General features: G+C 49.5%; 1 protein-coding gene and 1 non-coding gene across 2 annotated transcripts in view; both read right to left on the minus strand.

Moving 5' to 3' along the window:
• The window catches only part of rad51b (RAD51 paralog B), an 868,394-nt gene that overhangs the window by 597,125 nt on the left and 247,534 nt on the right, over positions 1-23,735 (minus strand).
• LOC140408107 (U2 spliceosomal RNA) lies at positions 18,965-19,159 on the minus strand. The gene has a single exon (XR_011940031.1). It is a non-coding gene; the product is annotated as a U2 spliceosomal RNA (small nuclear RNA).

Consider the following 23,735-nt stretch of genomic DNA (forward strand, 5'->3'; position numbering starts at 1 on the left):
TTCGTCCAGCGGGGTCCTAATCTTTTCTACAAGTCATCCATATATGTCGCTGCATTTGTCTCCCCCTAGCCAATCCAATGCTACCACTGTGTCTAAAAGTGTGTGTCGACTTCCGGGTGCGGCGATGACCAGCTGAGTCGCACGTTTTGGCAGCTCCCGGTGAAACGGACTTTTGGGCTCTTGATAGGAGCCCCAACGGCAATTTTAACGGCTAAAAACACCGTGCGGTAAACCAGAAGGGAATTCCCCCTGGACACGGATGGAAAAAGCAGAGGAAAGTGGCCGGATTGCAGCGGATCCTTTGGAACAGCGGCAAGGAAGGCAAGCAAAAACCAAGATGGCGTCGGAAGGTGGCAGTTTCACATGGGGCCCTGAACAACAAGAGTTCTTGAAATGCTGCGTGGAAGAGATAAAAAAGGAAATGAAGAAAGAGCTGTTGGCCCCGATACTACAGGCGATCGAAGGGCTAAAGGAGGAACAAAAGACCCAGGAGCGGGAGCTTCGGGTTGTGAAGGCGAAGGCAGCCGAGAATGAGGACGATATACAGGGCCTGGTGGTGAAGACGGAGATACAGGAGGCACATCAGAAACGATGTGTGGAGAGGTTGGAGGCACTGGAAAACAACGCAAGGAGGAACAACCTGAGGATTCTTGGTCTTCCTGAAGGTGTGGAGGGTGCGGACGTCGGGGCATATGTGAGCACGATGCTGCACTCGTTAATGGGAGCGGAGGCCCCGGCGGGTCCGTTGGAGGTGGAGGGAGCATACCGAGTTATGGCGCGAGGACCGAGAGCAGGAGAAACTCCCAGAGCCATAGTGGTGAGATTCCTCCGTTTTAAGGATAGAGAAATGGTCCTTAGATGGGCGAAGAAAACCCGGAGCAGTAAATGGGAGAACGCGGTGATCCGCGTTTATCAAGACTGGAGTGCGGAGGTGGCGAGAAGGAGGGCGAGCTTTAATCGGGCCAAGGCGGTGCTTCATAAAAGGAAGGTAAAATTTGGAATGCTGCAACCGGCAAGACTGTGGGTCACATATCAAGGGAGGCACCACTACTTTGAGACGGCGGATGAAGCGTGGACTTTTATTGTAGAAGAAAAACTGGAATGAGTGGATTATTAAAAAGAACGTTTGGACAAAGTGGTGGGGCGAATGGGGGGGGCGAAGAGGGGTTTTATGTTCTAATCCTGCGGTGTGGTAACTTTTCTCTCTCCCACAGGGGGTGATGGGGGGAGGTGGGGAGGGAGAGGAGATGGGGCGTTGGCCATGGGGGGCGGGGCCAAGGGAGAAGCGCGGGCTTGGCTCCCGCGCTGTGATAATTATGGCGGGAATAGAGAAGCAGGAAGGAGGGGGCGTCGCACGGTGCGAGCCGTGGTCACGGGGGGAAGCCGAGGTCAGCCAGAGTTTGCTGACTTCTGGGAGCAACATGGGGGGAGTAATTACGCTAGCGGGGGGTCTAGCGGGGGGGGTGGGAGGGGGGAATTACTGGGTTGCTGCTGCTGGGGAAAGGGGGGAGCGGGTACGGGAGAGGATGGGCGGGGGGGCACCGCCTGGGGGAGATACAGCTGCGTGGGAACTGGGTGAGAAGCTGGAAAAAGATGATGGCTAATCGGCAAGGGGGGAAGCCCCCCAACTCGGCTGATCACGTGGAACGTGAGAGGGCTCAACGGGCCGATAAAGAGGGCACGGGTACTCGCACACCTTAAGAAACTTAAAGCAGATGTGGTTATGTTACAGGAAACGCACCTGAAACTGATAGACCAGGTTAGGCTGCGCAAAGGATGGGTGGGGCAGGTGTTCCATTCGGGGCTAGATGCGAAAAACAGGGGGGTGGCTATATTAGTGGGGAAGCGGGTAATGTTCGAGGCAAAGACTATAGTGGCGGATAACGGGGGCAGATACGTGATGGTGAGTGGCAAACTACAGGGAGAGACGGTGGTTTTGGTAAACGTGTATGCCCCGAACTGGGATGATGCCAATTTTATGAGGCGGATGCTAGGACGCATTCCGGACCTGGAGACGGGAAAGCTGATAATGGGGGGAGACTTTAACACGGTGTTGGAACCAGGGCTGGATAGGTCGAAGTCCAGGACTGGAAGGAGGCCGGCAGCAGCCAAGGTGCTTAAAGATTTTATGGAGCAGATGGGAGGTGTGGACCCGTGGAGATTCAGTAGACCTAGGAGTAAGGAGTTCTCGTTTTTCTCCTATGTCCATAAAGTCTATTCGCGCATAGACTTTTTCGTGCTGGGTAGGGCATTGATCCCGAGGGTGAGGGGAACGGAGTATACGGCTATAGCCATTTCGGATCACGCCCCACACTGGGTGGACTTGGAGATAGGGGAGGAAACAGGAGGGCGCCCACCCTGGAGAATGGACATGGGACTAATGGCGGATGAGGGGGTGTGTCTAAGGGTGAGGGGATGTATTGAAAAGTACTTGGAACTCAATGACAATGGGGAGGTCCAGGTGGGAGTGGTCTGGGAGGTGTTGAAGGCGGTGGTTAGGGGGGAGCTGATATCAATAAGGGCACATAAAGGGAAGCAGGAGAGTAAGGAACGGGAGCGGTTGCTGCAAGAACTTTTGAGGGTGGACAGACAATATGCGGAAGCACCGGAGGAGGGATTGTACAGGGAAAGGCAAAGGCTGCATGTGGAATTTGACTTGCTGACTACAGGCACTGCAGAGGCACAATGGAGGAAGGCACAGGGTGTACAGTATGAATATGGGGAGAAGGCGAGCAGGTTGCTGGCACACCAATTGAGGAAAAGGGGAGCAGCGAGGGAAATAGGGGGAGTGAGGGACGAGGAAGGAGAGATGGAGCGGGGAGCGGAGAGAGTGAATGAAGTGTTCAAGACATTTTATAAAAAATTATATGAAGCTCAACCCCCGGATGGGAGGGAGAGAATGATGGACTTTTTGGATCGGCTGGAAATTCCCAAGGTGAAAGAGCAGGAAAGGGTGGGACTGGGAGCACAGATCGAGGTAGAAGAAGTGGTGAAAGGAATTAGGAGCATGCAGACGGGAAAGGCCCTGGGACCGGACGGATTCCCAGTCGAATTTTATAGAAAATATTTGGACTTGCTCGCCCCGGTACTGACGAGGACCTTTAATGAGGCAAAGGAAAGGGGACAACTGCCCCCGACTATGTCTGAAGCAACGATATCGCTTCTCTTAAAGAAGGAAAAGGACCCGCTACAATGCGGGTCCTACAGACCAATTTCCCTCCTAAATGTGGATGCCAAGGTCCTGGCCAAGGTAATGGCAATGAGAATAGAGGAATGTGTCCCGGGGGTGGTTCACGAGGACCAAACTGGGTTTGTGAAGGGGAGACAGCTGAACACGAATATACGGAGGCTGTTAGGGGTAATGATGATGGCCCCACCAGAGGGTGAAACAGAGATAGTAGTGGCGATGGATGCCGAGAAAGCATTTGATAGAGTGGAATGGGATTATTTGTGGGAGGTGTTGAGGAGATTTGGTTTTGGAGAGGGGTATGTTAGATGGGTGCAGCTATTGTATAGGGCCCCAGTGGCGCGTGTGGTCACGAATGGACGGGGATCGGCATATTTTCGGCTCCATAGAGGGACAAGGCAGGGATGCCCTCTGTCCCCATTACTGTTTGCACTGGCGATTGAGCCCCTGGCGATAGCGCTGAGGGGTTCCAAGAAGTGGAGGGGAGTACTTAGGGGAGGAGAAGAACACCGGGTAGCTTTGTATGCGGACGATTTGCTACTATATGTGGCGGATCCGGCGGAGGGGATGCCAGAAATAATGCGGATACTTGGGGAGTTTGGGGATTTTTCAGGGTATAAATTGAACATGGGGAAGAGTGAGCTGTTTGTGGTGCATCCTGGGGAGCAGAGTAGAGAAATAGAGGACCTACCGTTGAGGAAGGTAACAAGAGACTTTCGTTACCTGGGGATCCAGATAGCTAAGAATTGGGGCACACTGCACAGGTTAAATTTAACGCGGTTGGTGGAACAGATGGAGGAAGATTTCAAGAGATGGGATATGGTAGCCCTGTCAATGGCAGGGAGGGTGCAGGCGGTTAAGATGGTGGTCCTCCCGAGATTTCTCTTTGTGTTTCAGTGCCTCCCGGTGGTGATCACGAAGGCTTTTTTTAAAAGGATTGAAAAGAGCATCATGTGTTTTGTTTGGGCCGGGAAGACCCCGAGAGTGAGGAAGGGATTCTTACAGCGTAGCAGGGATAGGGGGGGCTGGCACTACCGAGCCTAAGTGAGTACTATTGGGCCGCTAATATTTCAATGGTGAGTAAGTGGATGGGAGAGGAGGAGGGAGCGGCGTGGAAGAGGTTAGAGAGGGCGTCCTGTAGGGGGACTAGCCTGCAGGCTATGGTGACAGCCCCATTGCCGTTCTCACCGAGGAACTACACCACAAGCCCGGTGGTGGTAGCTACACTGAAGATTTGGGGACAGTGGAGACGGCATAGGGGAAAGACTGGAGCTTTGGGGGGGTCCCCGATAAGAAACAACCATAGGTTTGCCCCGGGGGGAATGGATGGGGGATATGGAATGTGGCAAAGAGCAGGAATAACGCAACTGAAAGATCTATTTGTGGATGGGAAGTTCGCGAGTCTGGGAGCGCTGACCGAGAAATATGGGTTGCCCCAAGGGAATGCATTCAGGTATATGCAACTGAGGGCTTTTGCGAGGCAACAGGTGAGGGATTTTCCGCAGCTCCCGACACAAGAGGTGCAGGACAGAGTGATCTCAAAGACATGGGTGGGGGATGGTAAGGTGTCAGATATATATAGGGAAATGAGGGACGAAGGGGAGACTATGGTAGATGAACTAAAAGGGAAATGGGAAGAAGAGCTGGGGGAGGAGATCGAGGAGGGGCTGTGGGCGGATGCCCTAAGTAGGGTAAACTCGTCGTCCTCGTGTGCCAGGCTAAGCCTGATTCAGTTTAAGGTATTACACAGGGCGCATATGACTGGAGCGCGGCTCAGTAAATTTTTTGGGGTGGAGGATAGGTGTGCGAGGTGCTCGAGAAGCCCAACGAATCATACCCATATGTTTTGGTCATGCCCGGCACTACGGGGGTTTTGAATGGGGGTGACAAAGGTGCTTTCAAAAGTAGTGGGGGTCCGGGTCGAACCAAGCTGGGGGTTGGCTATATTTGGGGTAGCACAAGAGCCGGGAGTGCAGGAGGCGAGAGAGGCCGATGTTTTGGCCTTTGCGTCCCTAGTAGCCCGGCGCAGGATATTGCTAATGTGGAAGGAAGCCAAGCCCCCGGGGGTGGAGACCTGGATAAATGACATGGCGGGGTTTATAAAGCTAGAGCGGATTAAGTTCGTCCTAATGGGGTCGGCTCAAGGGTTCACCAGGCGGTGGCAACCGTTCGTCGAATACCTTGCGGATAGATAGATGGAAGGGGAAAAAGAAGGCAGCAGCAGCAGCCCAGGATTTGGGGGGGGGGGGGGGGGGGGGGGGGGAGGGGTGGGGGGGGGGTGTAACTTGTGACAAGGCAGTTGCCAATTAGGGCTAGTTTTCATTTTTGTTATTTAATATTTATTCATTTTTTGTTTTTTGCTTATATAAAATAGGTCATTGTTATATGTGCTGTTATAATATCGTGTAAAGGATGCACAATGTACTGTGTTGGTTGACCAAAAATTTTCAATAAAATATTTATTTTAAAAAAAAATAAAAGTGTGTGTCCGGGAGTTGGGGGAACGTCTTGTCCGGGAGTTTTAAACAGCAGTGCTTCCAGCTTTGCTCCTCCCCCCTCAAGGGTTTACTGGGAAGATTTTGTTCTTCTCCAGGTTCGAGGACTCCCTGAGGAGTCCTGTTATCTTTCCCATGGTGGCCAGGGGGTTCGACACTGAAGAGGAGCAGGTCATCCACATAGAGTTAAACTCTGTGCTCCCTGCCACCTTTCCGAATGCCCGTCCATCATCCCGTCGATCTAAGAGCGATGGCGAGTGGCTCAATTGCCAGTGCGAACAGGAGCGGGGATAACAGACACCCCTATCTCCATTGCAGCCGGAAGTACTCAGAGCTGGTGGCTATCATCCGCATGCTCGCCATGGGAGCGCTGTACAGAGGTTTCACCCACATGGTGAACCCTGATCCAAACCAACCATTCAAGCACCTCCAAGTACCTCCATTCTCCTCGATCGCATCCAGGGAGACGATCACTTCTGGTATCTCCTCCCCAAATGGGGCCATTATTACATTCAGCAGGCGTTGATATTTGCTGTTCGCTGTCCTCCTTCGACAAACCCAGTCTGATCTTCCACAATCACATCTGGCGAGCAGCTCTCCAGGCACCTCGCCAGTGCTTTCGCGTCTGTATTTAAAAGAGAGCTGGGTCTGTATGCTCCACACTCCGTTGGGTCTTTGTCTCTTTTGGGGATCAGTGAGATCGAGGCCTGTGCCAGCGTGGGTGGCAGGATCCTCTTTGACAGTGAATCGTTGAACATCTTACACAAGTGCAGGGCCAGTGCTGTTGCGAATTAATTGTAAAAATCTACCGGGAACCCATCTGGTCCCAGCGCCTTCCCTAACTGCATGGAATTTATGTATTCCACGAATCATCGAGCCCTCGTGCTGCTTCCACCCACTGTTTCCCGTCTTTCCCCACCACTGGAGGAACTGTTTTATCCCCATGTCCCCCTCGGGGGGGGGGGGGGGGGGGGGGGCTCAGAGGTGTCCAGGTCTCGCTAAACGTTTGCAAAGGCCTCGTTAATCTCATTCGGGGCCGCAACCATCCCATCATTCCTGTCCTTGACTTGTACTATTTCTTCCGCAGCAGCATGCTTCCTTAGTTGGTGCACCAGCATGCGGCTAGACTTGGCTCCATGCTCATAAAAGCCCTCCCATAACTGGCAGAGCTGGTGGACTGCTTTCCCCATGGACAGCAGATCAAATTCCATCTGCAGCTTTTTCCTCTCCGCCAGCAGATCGGTGGAGTACCGCCGATCCACCTCCAGCATGGGGTCGATCAGCCGCTGCCTGGTTTCCCATTCCTTATGGTCCCTCAGGTCCCTGAAAGCTATTATTTCCCCTCTGATCATCACCTTCAGTGCCTCCCAGAAAGTGGAGGGGTGAGACCTCGCCGTTCTGGTTGCAGGTTTCATAATAATCTTTTATTGTCACAAGTAGGCTTACATTAACACTGCAATGAAGTTACTGTGAAAAGCCCCTAGTCGCCACAATCGACGCCTGTTCGGGTACACAGGTAAATGTCCAATTCACCTAACAAGTACGTCTTTCGGGACTTGGTCAAGGAAACCGGAGCGCCCGGAGGAAACCCAAGCAGACACGGGAAGAACGTGCAGACACCACACAGACAGGGACCCAAGCCGGGAATCGAACCCGGGTCACTGGCGCATTGAAGTAACAGTGCTAACCACTGTGCTATCATGTCGCCCTGATAATCGATGGCTTAGGATTTCTTTTTTTTTACACAAGAGTTCCTCATTGGCAGGGAAGGCTGTGTCCAGCCTCCAATAGGTGGCACTAGGCCATGGAATGCAGCATGTGGTCGAAGATTACAATTGCGGAGTATTTCACCCTTACTACCCCTGGAAGCACCATTTTCCCTTCAATGAAAAAGTCTATGTGTGAGTAGGCTTGTGCAGGTGTGGGGAGAATTCTTCCCCCCCTCGAGCATTGCTGCTACGTACTCGGTGGGGATCCTTCCCTCCGTGTCCTCTGCCAGCCCCACGATCTGCAGGTTTTTCCAGTGCAATATGTTCTTTTGGTCGTCGATCTTTTCTTCAGCTGCGGACCAGCCTTGTCACCTCGGCTTCGAGTGCCACAATTCGGTCATCCTGGCCCGTGGTGGCTTTTTCGAAGTCATGCGTTGTTGCCTCTGGGGCCTCAAGCCTCCACTCCATTTTGCCCATTACCTCCTTCATGGGGGCCTTTGCGGCTTCGACTACCGCCACCATGGTCGCCATGAGGTCCTCCTTCATTGCCTCCGAGTTTCTGGAGCTCGGAGGTTCCTCGGCATTCTGACTGGCACAGCAGTTGATGGGAGATTGGATTTGGGTATTTTCTGTCCTTTTGGTGCCCGTTTGTTTGGGTTAAAGGGCCTCAACCAAAGTTCTTAGGCGAGAGCCATAGTTTGTGCAACCGCTCAACTCATGGCCGCCATCGGAAACCGACTAGGCCAATATTTAATACCCATCCCTAATTGCCCTTCAGAAGTGATGCTGATGCTGAGCTGCCTTCTTGAACTGCTGCAGTCCCTGTGGTGTAGGTACACCCAAAGTGCTGTTAGGGAGGGAGTTCCAGGATTTTGGCCCAGCGACAGTGAAGGAACGGCGATATATTTCCAAGTCAGAAAGGTGTGTAACGTGGAGAGAAATTTGCAGGTGGTGGTGTTCCCATGGTGGTGGTGTGACCATCGTCCTTCTAAGTGGAAGAGGTCACAGGTTTGGAACGTGCTGTCAAAGGAGCCTTGGTGAGTTGCTGCAGTGCATCTTGTAAATGGTACACACATAGAGTCAATGTTGAACTGGAGTTGGAAACAATGCCCCTGGGATTCTCTCCCCATCTCTGGATTCTATCCACTTAGTATGGAGTCTGCTCTGTTAAAAAAGCATTTTGTTATCCCAGAGCTCCAAGCATTGGGACTTTGAAAAATTGCTTGGCTACAAGCTATACAGTGAGATAGGTCACAAAAGCCCACGGAGACCAAGAGCTTTCAAAGGAAATTATAACACAACTGTAACTTTGAAGCCTACATGAAATGATTCATGACATTCACCAGCAACAGACCTGACCTCCAAATGAGTATGGCTGACCCAGTAGGGTCAGGTAGGGCAGGATGAAGTGGGGCACTTTGAAGGGGTATACTGCACAGACTGAGACAAAAGGGCAAAATAAGAGAAAATAGACAAAAATCTAACAGTAAAAGTGAGCTATGAAAAAAAGGCAGTTACCAGAGCTACTTTGAGCTGAGTTGCTTCCTTGTGGTGAACACCTGCCCTCAAACTAGCCCCTTGTGGAGCAGGATCTCCAGAATTCTGGGCTGTCAGCTATAGAGGGACACCTACAGAGGTTTGACAAAAGGCGACCTGAGTGCTGATGGTCTGAGAATTGACTGGTCACTCAGTGACAGACAGTTAAAGGGGAAGTGAAATAAAAGAACAGAACAGAGACAGAAAGTTGGCTCTTACTGCATCAAAGTACTGACGCTTTATAGTTGACTTTGCGTGTTCCCCCATCCTTCCTATCTGAATACGTGGCTACTGTGTAGGGCACATGTGCATGGGCATCCACACTTTCCTATACCTTGCTCAAGTGGTCATTCCTCAAATATGAGCATTAACAGCAGTGTGGTCTAACTGCCATACACAGAGGGGACCCCACATTGTTGATACCTGAAATCTGCATATACATGCACCGCTCATCAATGGGCACTCGGGTCAACTGTACTATTCCAATCACCACCTCAACTGAGGTCATCTAATTCAGGACAGACCAAGGGTCTTCTTGTTCTATACAGCTCAGTGTACCAGACCATGAACTTGGAAGTGCACGATAAAATAGGACTGAGTCAGCACAGGTTCATCAAGGGGAGGTCATGTCTAACAAATCTGTTAGAATTCTTTGAGGGGGTAACAAGGCAGTTAGACAAAGTGGAACTTGTGGACATGATCTATTTAGATTTCCAGAAGGCCTTTGACAAGGTGCCGAATAGGAGGCTGTTAAATAATTAAGAGTCAATGGTGTTACAGGTGAGATCCTGGCACGGACAGAGGATTGGCTGATTGGCAGAAGGCAGAGAGTGGGGTTAAAGGGGTCTTTTTCAGGATGACGGCCAGTGACTAGTGGTGTGCCTCAGGGGTCAGTGTTGGGACTTTTCACAATATACATTAACGATCTGGAGAAAGAACGGAGGGCACTGTTGCTACGTTTGCAAACGATACAAAGATATGCACAGGGTCAGGTAATATTGAGGAGGCACGGGGGCTGCAGAAGGACTTGGACAGGCTCGGACTTGGACAGGCTAGGAGAGTGGGCAAAGAAGTGGCAGATGGAACACAATGTGGACAAGTGTGAGGTTGTGCACTTTGGAAGGAGAATGGAGGCAAAGACTATTTTGTAAATGTGGAAATGCTTCGGAAACCAGAAGCACAAAGGGACTTAGTAATCCGAGTTCAAGATTCTCTTAAGGTTAATGTACAGGTTCAGTCGGCAGTTAGGAGGGCAAATGCAATGTTAGCATTCATGTGGAGAGGGCTAGAATACAAGAGCAGGGATATACTTCTGAGGCTGTATCAGGCTCTGGTCAGACCCCCATTTGGAGTATTGTGAGCAGTTTTGGGCCCCGTATCTAAGGAAGGATGGGCTGCCTTAGAAAGGGTCCCGAGGAGGTTCACAAGAATGATCCCTGGAATGAAGAGCGTTTCATATGAGGAGCAGTTGAGGACTCTGGGTCTGTACTCACTGGAGTTTAGAAGGGTGAGGGGAATCTTATTGAAACATGTAGGATACTGCGAGGCCTGGATAGAGTGGACGTGGTGAGGATATTTCCACTAGTAGGAAAAACTAGAACCTGGGGGCACAGCCTCAAACTGAAGGGACGATCCTTTAAAACAGAGATGAGGAGGAATTTCTTCAGCCAGAGGGTGGTGAATCTGTGGAACTCGTTGCTGCAGAAGGCTGTGGAGGTCAAATCACTGAGTGTCTTTAAGACAGAACAAACAAAGAACAAAGAAATGTACAGCACAGGAACAGGCCCTTCGGCCCTCCAAGCCCGTGCCGACCATACTGCCTGACTAAACTACAATCTTCTACACTTCCTGGGTCCGTATCCTTCTATTCCCATCCTATTCATATATTTGTCAAGATGCCCCTTAAATGTCCCTATCGTCCCTGCCTCCACTACCTCCTCCGGTAGTGAGTTCCAGGCACCCACTACCCTCTGCGTAAAAAGACAGAGATAGATTAATAAGGGGATCAGGGGTTATGGAGATGGAGATGAGAAAAATATCAGCCATGAATGGCAGAGCAGACTCAATGGTCCAAATGGCCTAATTCTGCTCCTGTGTCTTATGGTCTTATGAAACTGTTTATCTTTGCAGAGGCTGCTTGTCTTTTCGTAAGAGCTAAAATCTTGTGGATTTTACACCAGAGACTCTATGTTCACTGTCACTCCCAGAAGTGCACTTCACATTCCTTATTTTCCAGAGTGCATCTTTACAGCCTAATATCTAGATAAGCAATAGCATGACCCAAGAATGGAAAGATATTGCCTATACCAGCTACTGTAATCTTACAGTTGGTACTACATGTATTTTCCATCCTCATGCAATAATAAACCGGATTACTTTGCATATAACACATGAATGAACCAAATACACAATGAAATTTAATAAATTCCTAGCTCTCCTGGCTTCTTATAAAATTATAATATTCCACCTCTGCCACTATTCTCGGCAAACGCTCAATTTTAAGCCAACTAGCTCATGGGTTTTGCTGTTCGAAAGCAGGATGTGTTTGCACACCCAGTTTGCTATGTCTGTCTCAGGTGGAGAAGGACAAACACGCCTGCCCAAAGCTGTGTGAATTCTGATTTAATTCACTCAATATAAATCTTCCACTGGCATAGATTGAAATCAAAGGAATTTGTCTCTGCTAGCCAGCGATGCTCCTCAACCATATGAACATTTGGGCTAACAGTCTCCTGTGATCTTCCCATTGTTTAAAAGCTACACTAAGATGCGCAAATGAAGTTGCATGGACGTCCCATCGCTCGTTGTGTACTTCATTTGAAATTCAAAGCATCAAACCCTCCCCTCATCAGTAAATGTCCACTGAGTCAAACAATTTTAAAACTTTCCACAGGTTAATTCCTTTGTAAGTTAAATCTAAATTTCGAATCAATTTTACAGCAAATTTAAAGGAAAACCCGTTACAATTCATAACAAAGTCCCAAAGTAATAAAGAGGAGATCAGAACAGCCATTCTTGCACCCAGAGCAGTTTCAGACAACGCCAAGCAGCCTTTTCTAACGCAGATGTGAAGAAGGTTGGAAAGAGATCTACAAAGTACCTTGGACCGGGGGGGGGGGGGGAATAAAACTAAGCTCAAAGTGATCCTTCTTTCGGGTCCAATCTTTTGTGTTAATCATTCACCACTGAGCTTGAACAAGTTCCCACACACAAAAACAAATAATAACCAGACAGTTTGATGGAGTGCAGGTTTGTGAATAGGGAGTCTTTCACCTGAGTGCTGAAAATTACTGACACCATCAAAGCCTCAAGGAAAATTAACTGAGACTCAAACATACCCAATAAAGGCAGTGCTGAGGGACTGGCCCAGGCCTGGCCATGACCTCCATTCAAGGACACATCATTAACAAGCAACCCTAAGGCTTCAGGAACTGCAGCCACCTACAGAGGTCAGCCTTCATTAACCCTTACTGTCGACTGTTTACTGCACTGTTAAGCAAATGCTTTTTTTGAGTCTAGGATTGGGAAAGTGGCAGTAGAATGGCTTCAATATCTTGGACACACAGTGGTATTAGCCATGGGATCCTGCAGACATGTGCTGGCTCATCCCGTCCATTCACTTACCGAATAGGTAACAGCCACGGAAATTTACTGAACCCACTGATGTTTCATTGGCGTGGTTAGTCCTGCTTTGGAGTTGTGTGGTAATTCATAAACTCATTACTCCATCACTAAATACTTCAAGTTACAATTGCTGCTAATCTTGAATGAGTACATTGCTTTTGGATCGGAGCCACTGAATTTTCAAAGCAGTTCGACATGTGTCCCCTTTTCATGATTCAGTAAGTAACTGCACTGGTACTGCACCAGTAAAAGTCCCACGCCTGTTATTTTTGTCTGTGCTCTCAACCAGACAATGACCCTCAGTACACCCAAAGTTAGGAACGGGAAAATGAAATAAGCCAGAGTTCACACTCGGAATGGGTTTATGGATGAGCTCAACAACAATAAAACTTGTTGGATTATGGAATAACCAAAAGTGTCAAGTCATCATCTGTCCTTTGCCCCAATGAACAACCCAGTCCTTTGTTGCTGACGCTCGGAATCACTGGATGCTCCCATAAGGGGCTTTTCACAGTAACTTCAGTGGAGTGTTAATGTAAGCCTACTTGTGACAATAACGATTATTATTATTATTACCACGGCAATGTGGTTTGACATGGTGGGGCACAAATGAAATATTTGCTGAAAATAACCTGTGACTTAGTTGGAGAAATGTGTTTGATCTTTCAGCCCCGAAGCTGGCTTCAGATGAAAAAAAAAATGAAATGAAAATTGCTTATTGTCGCAAGTAGGCTTCAAATGAAGTTACTGTGAAAAGCCCCTAGTCGCCACATTCCGGCGCCTGTTCGAGGAGGCTGTTACGGGAATCGAACCGTGCTGCTGGCCTGCCTTGGTCTGCTTTCAAAGCCAGCGATTTAGCCCTGTGCTAAACAGCCCCTCACAGATCACGTAATAGGGGAGAGAAACATCTCTGATGAGGGCAGTAGGGCTAAGAAGACATTTTTGCTGACTCTCCCAACAGAGCACTCTCTTTAGTACCTATAGATTGCATAAAAAAAGACTGGCATTTATACAGCACTTTTCATGACCTCAGGGAACACGTTGGACTCAATGACGTACTTGTGAAGTGTAGTCACAGTTGTAATGTAGGAAACATGACAGCCAATTTGCACACAACAAAATCCCCAAAACAGCAATCTCATAATGAGTGTTTGCTGAGGAATAACTATTGGAGAACTCCCTTCTCTTTGAAACTGTGTGAAACATCCACCTGAGAGGACAAATGGGCCTCAGTTTAAATGTCTCATCCAAAAAACAGCACTTCCAACAGTCCAGCAAACTCTCAGCAGTGAAATGGAGAGGCATTTCTCCTTGTAAGGAGACTTGTGCTCAAGTCTCTGGAGCAGGACTTAAATCCACAACCTCGTGACTTAGAGGCTATTAAATATGTTTTTTTTATGATTCCTTTCTCAGAGATATAAAGCCAAAGCGCAGAGTGGAAATGGGCAAATCACTAATCCATCTCCTTACCTGCTCCAAAAACCAATTAAAATTGAATCCAATTCATGGAATTCGTGGAACTTGTTCAAGGAACAGGTGCTACGTGTCCTTGATATGTTTGTCCCTGTCAGGCAGGGAAGAGATGGTCGAGTGAGGGAACCATGGTTGACAAGAGAGGTTGAATGTCTTGTTAAGAGGAAAAAGGTGACTTATGTAAGGCTGAGGAAACAAGGTTCAGACAGGGCATTGGAGGGATACAAGATAGCCAGGAGGGAACTGAAGAAAGGGATTAGGAGAGCTAAGAGAGGGCATGAACAATCTTTGGCGGGTAGGATCAAGGAAAACCCCAAGGCCTTTTACACATATGTGAGAAATATGAGAATGACTAGAGCGAGGGTAGGTCCGGTCAAGGACAGTAGCGGGAGATTGTGTATTGAGTCTGAAGAGATAGGAGAGGCCTTGAACGAGTACTTTTCTTCTGTATTTACAAATGAGAGGGGCGATATTGTTGGAGAGGACAGTGTGAAACAGATTAGTAAGCTCGAGGAAATACTTGTTAGGAAGGAAGATGTGTTGGGCATTTTGAAAAACTTGAGGATAGACAAGTCCCCCGGGCCTGACGGGATATATCCAAGGATTCTATGGGAAGCAAGAGATGAAATTGCAGAGCCGTTGGCAATGATCTTTTCGTCCTCACTGTCAACAGGGGTGGTACCAGGGGATTGGAGAGTGGCGAATGTCGTGCCCCTGTTCAAAAAAGGGACTAGGGATAACCCTGGGAATTACAGGCCAGTTAGTCTTACTTCGGTGGTAGGCAAAGTAATGGAAAGGGTACTGAAGGATAGGATTTCTGAGCATCTGGAAAGACACTGCTTGATTAGGGATAGTCAGCACGGATTTGTGAGGGGTAGGTCTTGCCTTACAAATCTTATTGAATTCTTTGAGGAGGTGACCAAGCATGTGGATGAAGGTAAAGCAGTGGATGTAGTGTACATGGATTTTAGTAAGGCATTTGATAAAGTTCCCCATGGTAGGCTTATGCAGAAATTAAGGAGGCATGGGATAGTGGGAAATTTGGCCAGTTGGATAACGAACTGGCTAACCGATAGAAGTCAGAGAGTGGTGGTGGATGGCAAATATTCAGCCTGGATCCCAGTTACCAGTGGCGTACCGCAGGGATCAGTTCTGGGTCCTCTGCTGTTTGTGATTTTCATTAATGACTTGGATGAGGGAGTTGAAGGGTGGGTCAGTAAATTTGCAGACGATACGAAGATTGGTGGAGTTGTGGATAGTAAGGAGGGCTGTTGTCGGCTGCAAAGAGACATAGATAGGATGCAGAGCTGGGCTGAGAAGTGGCAGATGGAGTTTAACCCTGAAAAGTGTGAGGTTGTCCATTTTGGAAGGACAAATATGAATGCGGAATACAGGGTTAACGGTAGAGTTCTTGGCAATGTGGAGGAGCAGAGAGATCTTGGGGTCTATGTTCATACATCTTTGAAAGTTGCCACTCAAGTGGATAGAGCTGTGAAGAAGACCTATGGTGTGCTCGCGTTCATTAACAGAGGGATTGAATTTAAGAGCCGTGAGGTGATGATGCAGCTGTACAAAACTTTAGTAAGGCCACATTTGGAGTACTGTGTACAGTTCTGGTCGCCTCATTTTAGGAAGGATGTGGAAGCTTTGGAAAAGGTGCAAAGAAGATTTACCAGGATGTTACCTGGAATGGAGAGTAGGTCTTACGAGGAAAGGTTGAGGGTGCTAGGCCTTTTCTCATTAGAACGGAGAAGGATGAGGGGCGACTTGATAGAGGTTTATAAGATGATCAGGGGAACAGATAGAGTAGACAGTCAGAGACTTTTTCCCCGGGTGGAACAAACCATTACAAGGGGACATAAATTTAAGGTGAAAGGTGGAAGATATAGGAGGGCTATCAGAGGTAGGTTCTTTACCCAGAGAGTAGTGGGGGCATGGAATGCACTGCCTGTGGAAGTAGTTGAGTCGGAAACATTAGGGACCTTCAAGCAGCTATTGGATAGGTACATGGATTACAGTGAAATGATAGTGTAGATTTATTTGTTCTCAAGGGCAGCACGGTAGCATTGTGGATAGCACAATTGCTTCACAGCTCCAGGGTCCCAGGTTCGATTCCGGCTTGGGTCACTGTCTGTGCGGAGTCTGCACGTCCTCCCCGTGTCTGCGTGGGTTTCCTCCGGGTGCTCCGGTTTCCTCCCACAGTCCAAAGATGTGCGGGTTAGGTGAATTGGCCAATGATAAATTGCCCTTAATGTCCAAATTGCCCTTGGTGTTGGGTGGAAGTGTTGAGTTTGGGTAGGGTGCTCTTTCCAAGAGCCGGTGCAGACTCAAAGGGCCAAATGGCCTCCTTCTGCACTGTAAATTCAATGATAATCTATGATTAATCTAGGACAAAGGTTCGGCACAACATCGTGGGCCGAAGGGCCTGTTCTGTGCTGTATTTTTCTATGTTCTATGGTCCCCACAAGAGACACATGATCCAGGCATTACACCTGACCTCACGCTCAATCTTAGCCAAAAGGCCGAGAAGCGATGCCATTAAATATGTTAAGGCTCACTTCCGCTTGTGCCCATGGAGAGATTCATCACATAAAGGGCTGTTCCTGTTCAAAGTCACAGAAAAGGGCTCATTTTACCCAGATCCGGGTGGAATTTTGATGAAAAGGCATAGGTGAATGTTAGAGGAGTAGTTTACCCCTGGAATGGTATGTCTTCTCATCACCGGACCCGGCAGAAAACAGTGAGAGGTTTGGCTGGAAAGTTGAAATAGTCTTGTGCTTCACAGACAGTCTCTTCCAGCATGCAGGCGGGGGAGGGGAAAGCTGTAAGGCCCCAGATACAGGAACTGATGACCTTTATCAAGGAGGAATTCCATAAACAGAGGAAAGAAATGCATGAGGATCATGCAAAAGCCATTGCAGAAGCTATGGCGCCCCTGAAGAGTACTTTGGAGCGGATGGTGAGGTGTTTGGAGGTGCAGGGGTCACAGATTCGGGAGATTGAAGGAGTGAAGAAGGACCACAGCGATCGTGTGGTGGCTCTGGAGGCGGGCGTGGGGCTCCGAGGGAGCCTGTGTAAAACACTGAGGGCAAAGGTTGAGGAGGAGAATACCTCGAGAAGACAGAACCTGCGAATAGTGGGCCTGCCTGAAGGAGTGGAAGGTGTGAGTATCACGAGGTACATCTCGAGGATGCTGGTGGGACTGGTGGCAGAAGGGGTGCTAGATAAGGCACCTGAAGTGGACCGAGCGCAGAGGTCTCTGATTAAAGCCTAGAGCTTGGGAGCCGCCGCGGGCGGTGATCGTGAGACTCCATAAATTTGTGGAGAAAGAGAAAATTCTACGGTGGGCCAGGGAGACGCGCAGCTGCGACTGGGAGGGAAATAACGTCTGGATATATCAGGACATGGGAGCCGAGTTGGCAAAATGGCAGGACGGTTTCAACAAGACCAAGGCGGTGCTGTACCAGCGGCAGATCAGGTTTGGGGTTCTCTACCCGGCGAAATTATGGGTGACGTTCGGAGGCCGGGAGTATTATTTCGAGACCCCAGAAACAGCCGAAGACTTAATTAAGGAGCATAAACTGGGGGAGAACGGTAGCATTGTGGATAGCACAATTGCTTCACAGCTCCAGGGTCCCAGGTGCGATTCCCGCTTGGGTCACTGTCTGTGCGGAGTCTGCACATCCTCCCCGTGTGTGCGTGGGTTTCCTCCGGGTGCTCCGGTTTCCTCCCACAGTCCAAAGATGTGCAGGTTAGGTGGATTGGCCATGATAAATTGCCCTTCGTGTCCAAAATTGCCCTTAGTGTTGGGTGGGGTTAGTGGGTTATGGGGATAGGGTGGAGGTGTTGACCTTGGGTAGGGTTCTCTTTCCAAGAGCCGGTGCAGACTCAATGGGCCGAATGGCTTCCTTCTGCACTGTAAATGTTATGATAATCTATGAGAACTGAGTAGACAATGCTTGGGAACCGGGGTGCTGGCACTATGTAATGGTTGGGAGCATGTTTGAAGTGGGTGTAGAGATTGGGGGATTTTCGCCTTTTTTTGTTGGGGGGGGGGGGGTTCTGTTCAATGTTGAGATTGTAAGGAGTTGTAGGGGTGAAACGTTTATGTGGGGATGGATGTTCCCCCCTCCTGTTTTATCGGACTGTTTGTGTTTAACATCTGTTTGTTTGCTTTTGGAGAAGGCTACCTGGAGTTCAGGAGAAGTCCTTGCTTGGGTGATGGAGAGTAAGGCCAACAGGAGGCCTTTTCTTCTTTGAGCTGAGGAGTGAGGGGGTAGGGAGGGTTGGTCATTAGGATGTGCCTTTGGGCAGGGGCAGCCGCGCTCGCAGGTTATGCTGGTGAACGGAAGTGAAGTGGTGGGGGAGAAGGCCAAGAGGGGTGGCCGGGGGAGGGGGGAAAGGGGAAGTGGGGGAAGAAGGGGAAGGTGAAAAGCAGGGGGGGGGGGGGTCCTCTCCTCCTTCACTGAACTGTCCAAAGTCAATTAGAGTATCCCAAATACCAGTCGCACTGATAAACTATCAAACCTGGACCCTCTGCTACAGGTAGCATAATCTTTCACCCATCATTAAGCAAGTCCATTAAGCAAGTTGGAGATCATCTTCCATTCATTCCAATGCTCTCTTGACGGACCTCCTACCTCACATTGGCCACAAATCTTCTTTTTATAAATTTAGAGTACCCAATTTCTTTTTTCCAATTAAGGGGCAATTTAGCGTGGCCAATCCACCTCACCTGCACATCTTTGGGTTGTGGGGGTGAAACCCACGGGAGAATGTGCAAACTCCACACGGACAGTGACCCAGGGCCTGGATTCGAACCCAGGTCCTCAGTGCCGTAGGCAGCAGTTCTAACCACTGTGCCGCCCCCACGTGCTGCCCCCATACCTGCCACAAACCTTTATTTATTTAGTTATTTATTTATTTATTTTTCAAAAAAATTCCTTTTCTGAGTTACCAAGCCAGGGCTCAGAGTGTGGGTCAGGGGCGAACCCCTAATCCAGCTCCTCGCCTGCTCCAAAAAACTAATTCAAATTGAATCAAATTCATGGTCCCCACAAGAGAGACATACCAGATCTGAACCCAAAGGCTCAATCTACAGACACTTGATCTTAGCCAAAAGGCCGAGAAGCGATTACCTGCCACAACCTAAGCACACCCAAAACACTGCTGTTCATATCCAGACTTGCACCAAGTCCCAGCACCCATGTTCTGGTCGAACATTACGTTACATTTAAAATTTTCATCCTTGTGTTCAAATCCTTGTGTGGTGTGACATTCCATTGAATGCACTGCATACAGAAATTGGGATAATATGTAAGAAATTCAGGATTTTATGTGCAGATTAACACACAAATATGAGAACACAAAAAGCGCAGAGGCAGTTGGAGGTCACAACAGGTCAATCGGCATCTGTGCACAGTGAGAATAGGTTCACATTTTAGTTGCTGGCCCAATGCTGATGAACAATTCAACTTAAAACATTAATATTCCGGACTTCCGGTGGCGGCTATGAAGGAGTAAGTCGCACATTTGGTGGCTCCCGCTCGGGTCGGACGTTTGGACCTTTTGCCCCGATTTTCTACTGGACTTGAATTGTAAAACTGATGACAGAGGCAATTGTGTACTGAATTCCCACATCGGAGCATGGAGAGAAGGAGTAGACATGCTCGTAAAGGCAGAAACAGAAAGACAGAGAAGGCTTGGGCAGAAGCTGCAGCGGGAGACAGCATGGCGCAGGGCCAGACCTCTGGCTTGTCGAGCTAGCGGTCAACAGAGCAGCTGATGCAAGTTATTCAGGAAGGCTTTGATAAGCAGAAACGGGACTTCTTGGACCTGATAAAAGAGTTGAGCGAGCGGCTGGAGCTTAGATTGGATCCCAAGATCGGGCGATCCAGAAGGTGGAGAAGGCGCTGGCTGAGCAGGAGGAACATCAAACTGTGGTGGAGCTGCAGGTGGGAATGTTGAGAGACCAGCAGAACAAGCTCCTGCAGAAGGTGGAGGACCTCGAGAAGAGGTCACACCGGCAGAACTTGAGAATTGTCGGGCTCCTGGAGGGGTCCGAAGGAGCGGACGCTGGGGCATACATCGCAGACATGTTTGAGAAGCTGCTGGGGGAATGGGGCATTCTCCCAGCCCTTGGAGGTGGACAGGGCTCACAGAGCACTCGCGAGGAAGCTGCGAATGGGAGACCCCCCCCCCGAGGGCAATGGTGGTGAGATTCCACAGGTACTTGGATAAGGAACGCATTCTACAGTGGGCCAAGCAGACACGGAGCTGTAAGTGGGACAATAGTATCTTGCGGGTCTACCAAGACCTGAGTATGGAGGTGGCCAGGAGAAGAGCAGGCTTCAACCAGATTAGGTCGATCCTTTTTAAGAAAAAGGTGAAATTCGGACTGTTGTATCCGGCCCGTTTGTATTGCCTTCTGTACTGATTTGGGACAAGTGGCAGAGCTGAGTGAGTTCAGGTTTTCTTTTGCACTGTTGAGGGATGGAGGTGTGCTTGTTTAGATCTTGGTGTTTTTCTGTCAGGCAATTGTGTGGGGATTGTTTGATGTTGGAGTATGTTTGTATGAGCGGGGCGGGGACAATAGGTGGGAAACTATCCGGCGCCAGGGATGGGGGCCACCAAGCTAGCTGGGCGGGCTAGCTCACGGAAACGCAGTGGGGGTTGTGCATGTATTCGGTTGATCAAAGAGGTTGGGTTACAGAGTGTTGTTACCGGGGGGGGGGGGGGGGGGGGGGGGGGGGTAAAATGTTCTGCTGACGAGGAGGGACTTGGGCCAAGGGACAGAGAGGAGGTTGGGGCGGAGACTGCCTGGGGGTGGGCCGGTGGGGGTGCGTAGCATGGGCTGGAGTCGGGCCCAAAAAAGGGGATGGCTGATCGGCGAAGGTGGGGGGGCAATGAGCCCCCCCCCCAACTAGGCTGATCACCTGGAACGTTCGAGGGTTAAATGGGCTGGTCAAGAGGGCACATGTGTTCACGCATCTTAGGGGACTGAAGGCGGACGTGGTAATGTTGCAGCAGACGCACCTTAGAGTAACTGACCAGATTAGATTGAGGAAAGGCTGGGTCAGTCAGGTCTTTCACTCGGGACTGGGTTCAAAGACTAGAGGGGTCGCGATCCTGATCAATAAGGGGGTGGTGTTTGAGGCGGGTAGAATAGTTTCGGATGTGGGAGGCCGGTACATTATGGTCAGTGGGAAACTGGAGGGGGTGCAGGTGGTATTAGTAAATGTGAATGCGCCAAATTGGGATGATGTGGAGTTTATAAAGAGGATGCTGGGGAAGGTACCGGACCTGGACTCACACAGGTTGGTCATGGGAGGGGCTTCAACACAGTTATTGACCCTGGCTTGGACCGGTCAAGCTCGAAAACGGGTAGGGTGCCAGCAATGGCAAAGGAACTAAAAGGGTTCATGAAGCAGATGGGGGGGGGGGGGGGAGATCCATGGAGATTTGGGCAGCTGAGGTCTCCTTCTACACACACGTGCATAAAGTGTACTCCCGGATCGATTTCTTCATTTTGAGCAGGGCCTTACTGGCAGGGGTGGTGGACACGGGGTACTCGGCGATCACAATCTCAGACCATGCTCCGCACTGGGTTGACCTGCAAGTTAGTAAAGACAGTAACCAGCACCCGCTCTGGAGGTTAGATGTGGGACTTTTGGCTGACGAAGGGGTGTGCGAGCGGCTGAGGAAATGTATTCAAAGCTACCTGCAGGTCAACGACACGGGGGGAATTTCAGTAGCGATGGTCTGGGAAGCACTGAAGGCGGTGGTCAGAGGGGAGCTGATCTCGATACGGGCCCATGGGGAGAAGGTGGACAGAGCAGAGACGGACCGACTGGTTAAGGAGACACTACAGATCGATAGGAGGTATGCGGAGACCCCAGAGGCAGGACTTTTAAGGGAATGACGGAGGCTACAGGCAGAGTTAGGCAGCTGAGAAAGGCGAGGGAGAGTATGGAGAGAAGGCCAGCAGAATGCTTGCACAGCAGCTTAGAAAGAGGGAGGCAGCCAGGGAGATAGGGAAAGTAAGTGACGGAGATGGGAACCTGGTTGGAGATTCAGCAGGGGTGAATAAGGCGTTTCGGGATTTCTACAGTAGGTTGTATAGGTCAGAACCCCCTACGGGTCCTGAGGGGATGAGGCACTTCTTGGGGGGGCTGAATTTCCCAAAGGTGGACGGGGAGCTGGTAGAAGGGCTGGGTGCCCCGATCGGGTTGGAAGAGATAGCGGAGGGTCTGAATTCAGGCCATGCAGGCGGGAAAAGCCCCGGGGCCGGACGACAACCAGTGGAGTTTTATAAAATGTTCTCTGGGTTTTTGGGGCCGGTGTTGATGAGGATGTTCAATGAGGCAAGGGAAAGAGGGGGGCTGCCCCGACGGTGTCACAGGCCACAATTTCGCTGATTCTGAAGTGGAACAAGAACCCGGAGCTGTGTGGGTTCTACAGGCCAATATCCCTGTTGAATGTGGACGCCAAACTGCTGGCCAAAGTTTTGTCTTCCCGGATTGAGGATTGTGTTCCGGACGTTATTGGGGAGGACCAGACGGGGTTTGTTAAGGGTAGGCAGTTGGAGGCCAATGGAAGACGGTTGTTAAGTGTGATCATGTTGCCCCCGGAAGGTAGAGAGGTGGAGGTAGTGATCGCAATGGATGCAGAAAAGGATTTTGATCAGGTAGAATGGGATTATCTGTGGGAGGTACTGGGACGGTTTGGATTTGGGCGGGGCTTTATAAACTGGGTCAGGTTGCTGTATCAGGCTCCTGTGGCAAGTGTACGGACGAATAGGACAACATTGGACTATTTTAGACTGCACCGGGGGACGAGACGGGGATGCCCCCTCTCCCCATTGTTGTTCGCGCTAGCTATAGAACCGTTGGCAATTGCTCTGAGAGCCTCAAGGGGCTGGAAGGGGCTGGTCCGGGGAGGGGTGGAGCACAGAGTCTAGCTCTATGCAGCCGACCTGTTTCTGTATGTATCGGACCCATTGGAGGGAATGGAAGAAATCATGAGGATTCCAGGGGGATTTGGCTGGTTTTCGGGGTATACACTGTTATGAGCCAGGGTTTAGAGAACCCCAAAGTGTATCATGAAGTTCACCTGACCCACAACTTTTAATAGATTGTGGTATGGGGAGCACATGGCCCACTCTACAGATGTGGTTCAGCAGAAATGGAAAAGTATTTTTTAAAGCAAACCAATGTTTATTCTATGAGCTCAAGTTAACCTTTTTAAAACATACAGTGGACATCTTAGCAACCGTCAATTCAAATACAACCACCAAAGAATACAACACTAAGTAATCCTTTAAGCTTTCCTTTTAACATTCAGAAGACTTAAAACACTTTTTACCAGAAGCACATTAGGTTTACATTCACTACTGAGAACATTTATAATTCTGAATTCACCAAATGGTCAAGAGATAGTCTTTTCATGGCAGAGAGATCAACAGTACACCTGCTCTGTCTGGCTTCAGCTCCAACACGGAAAACAAAATTAAAACACACCCTACAGAAAACAGCCTAAAATGAAAGTAAAAAGCTGACAAGACAGCCCAGCTCACCCCACTCTCTGACATCACTGCAGTAGTAAACACCCATTTCTTCAAGGTACTCTCACTACAGATATTTATATGCACACCCATTTATAAACACCCATTTCTTAAAGATACTCTCACATAAGCTAAATATAGGGAAAAGT

This window comes from Scyliorhinus torazame, chromosome 2, assembly GCF_047496885.1.
Source record: "Scyliorhinus torazame isolate Kashiwa2021f chromosome 2, sScyTor2.1, whole genome shotgun sequence".
NCBI classification, from domain to species: domain Eukaryota; kingdom Metazoa; phylum Chordata; class Chondrichthyes; order Carcharhiniformes; family Scyliorhinidae; genus Scyliorhinus; species Scyliorhinus torazame.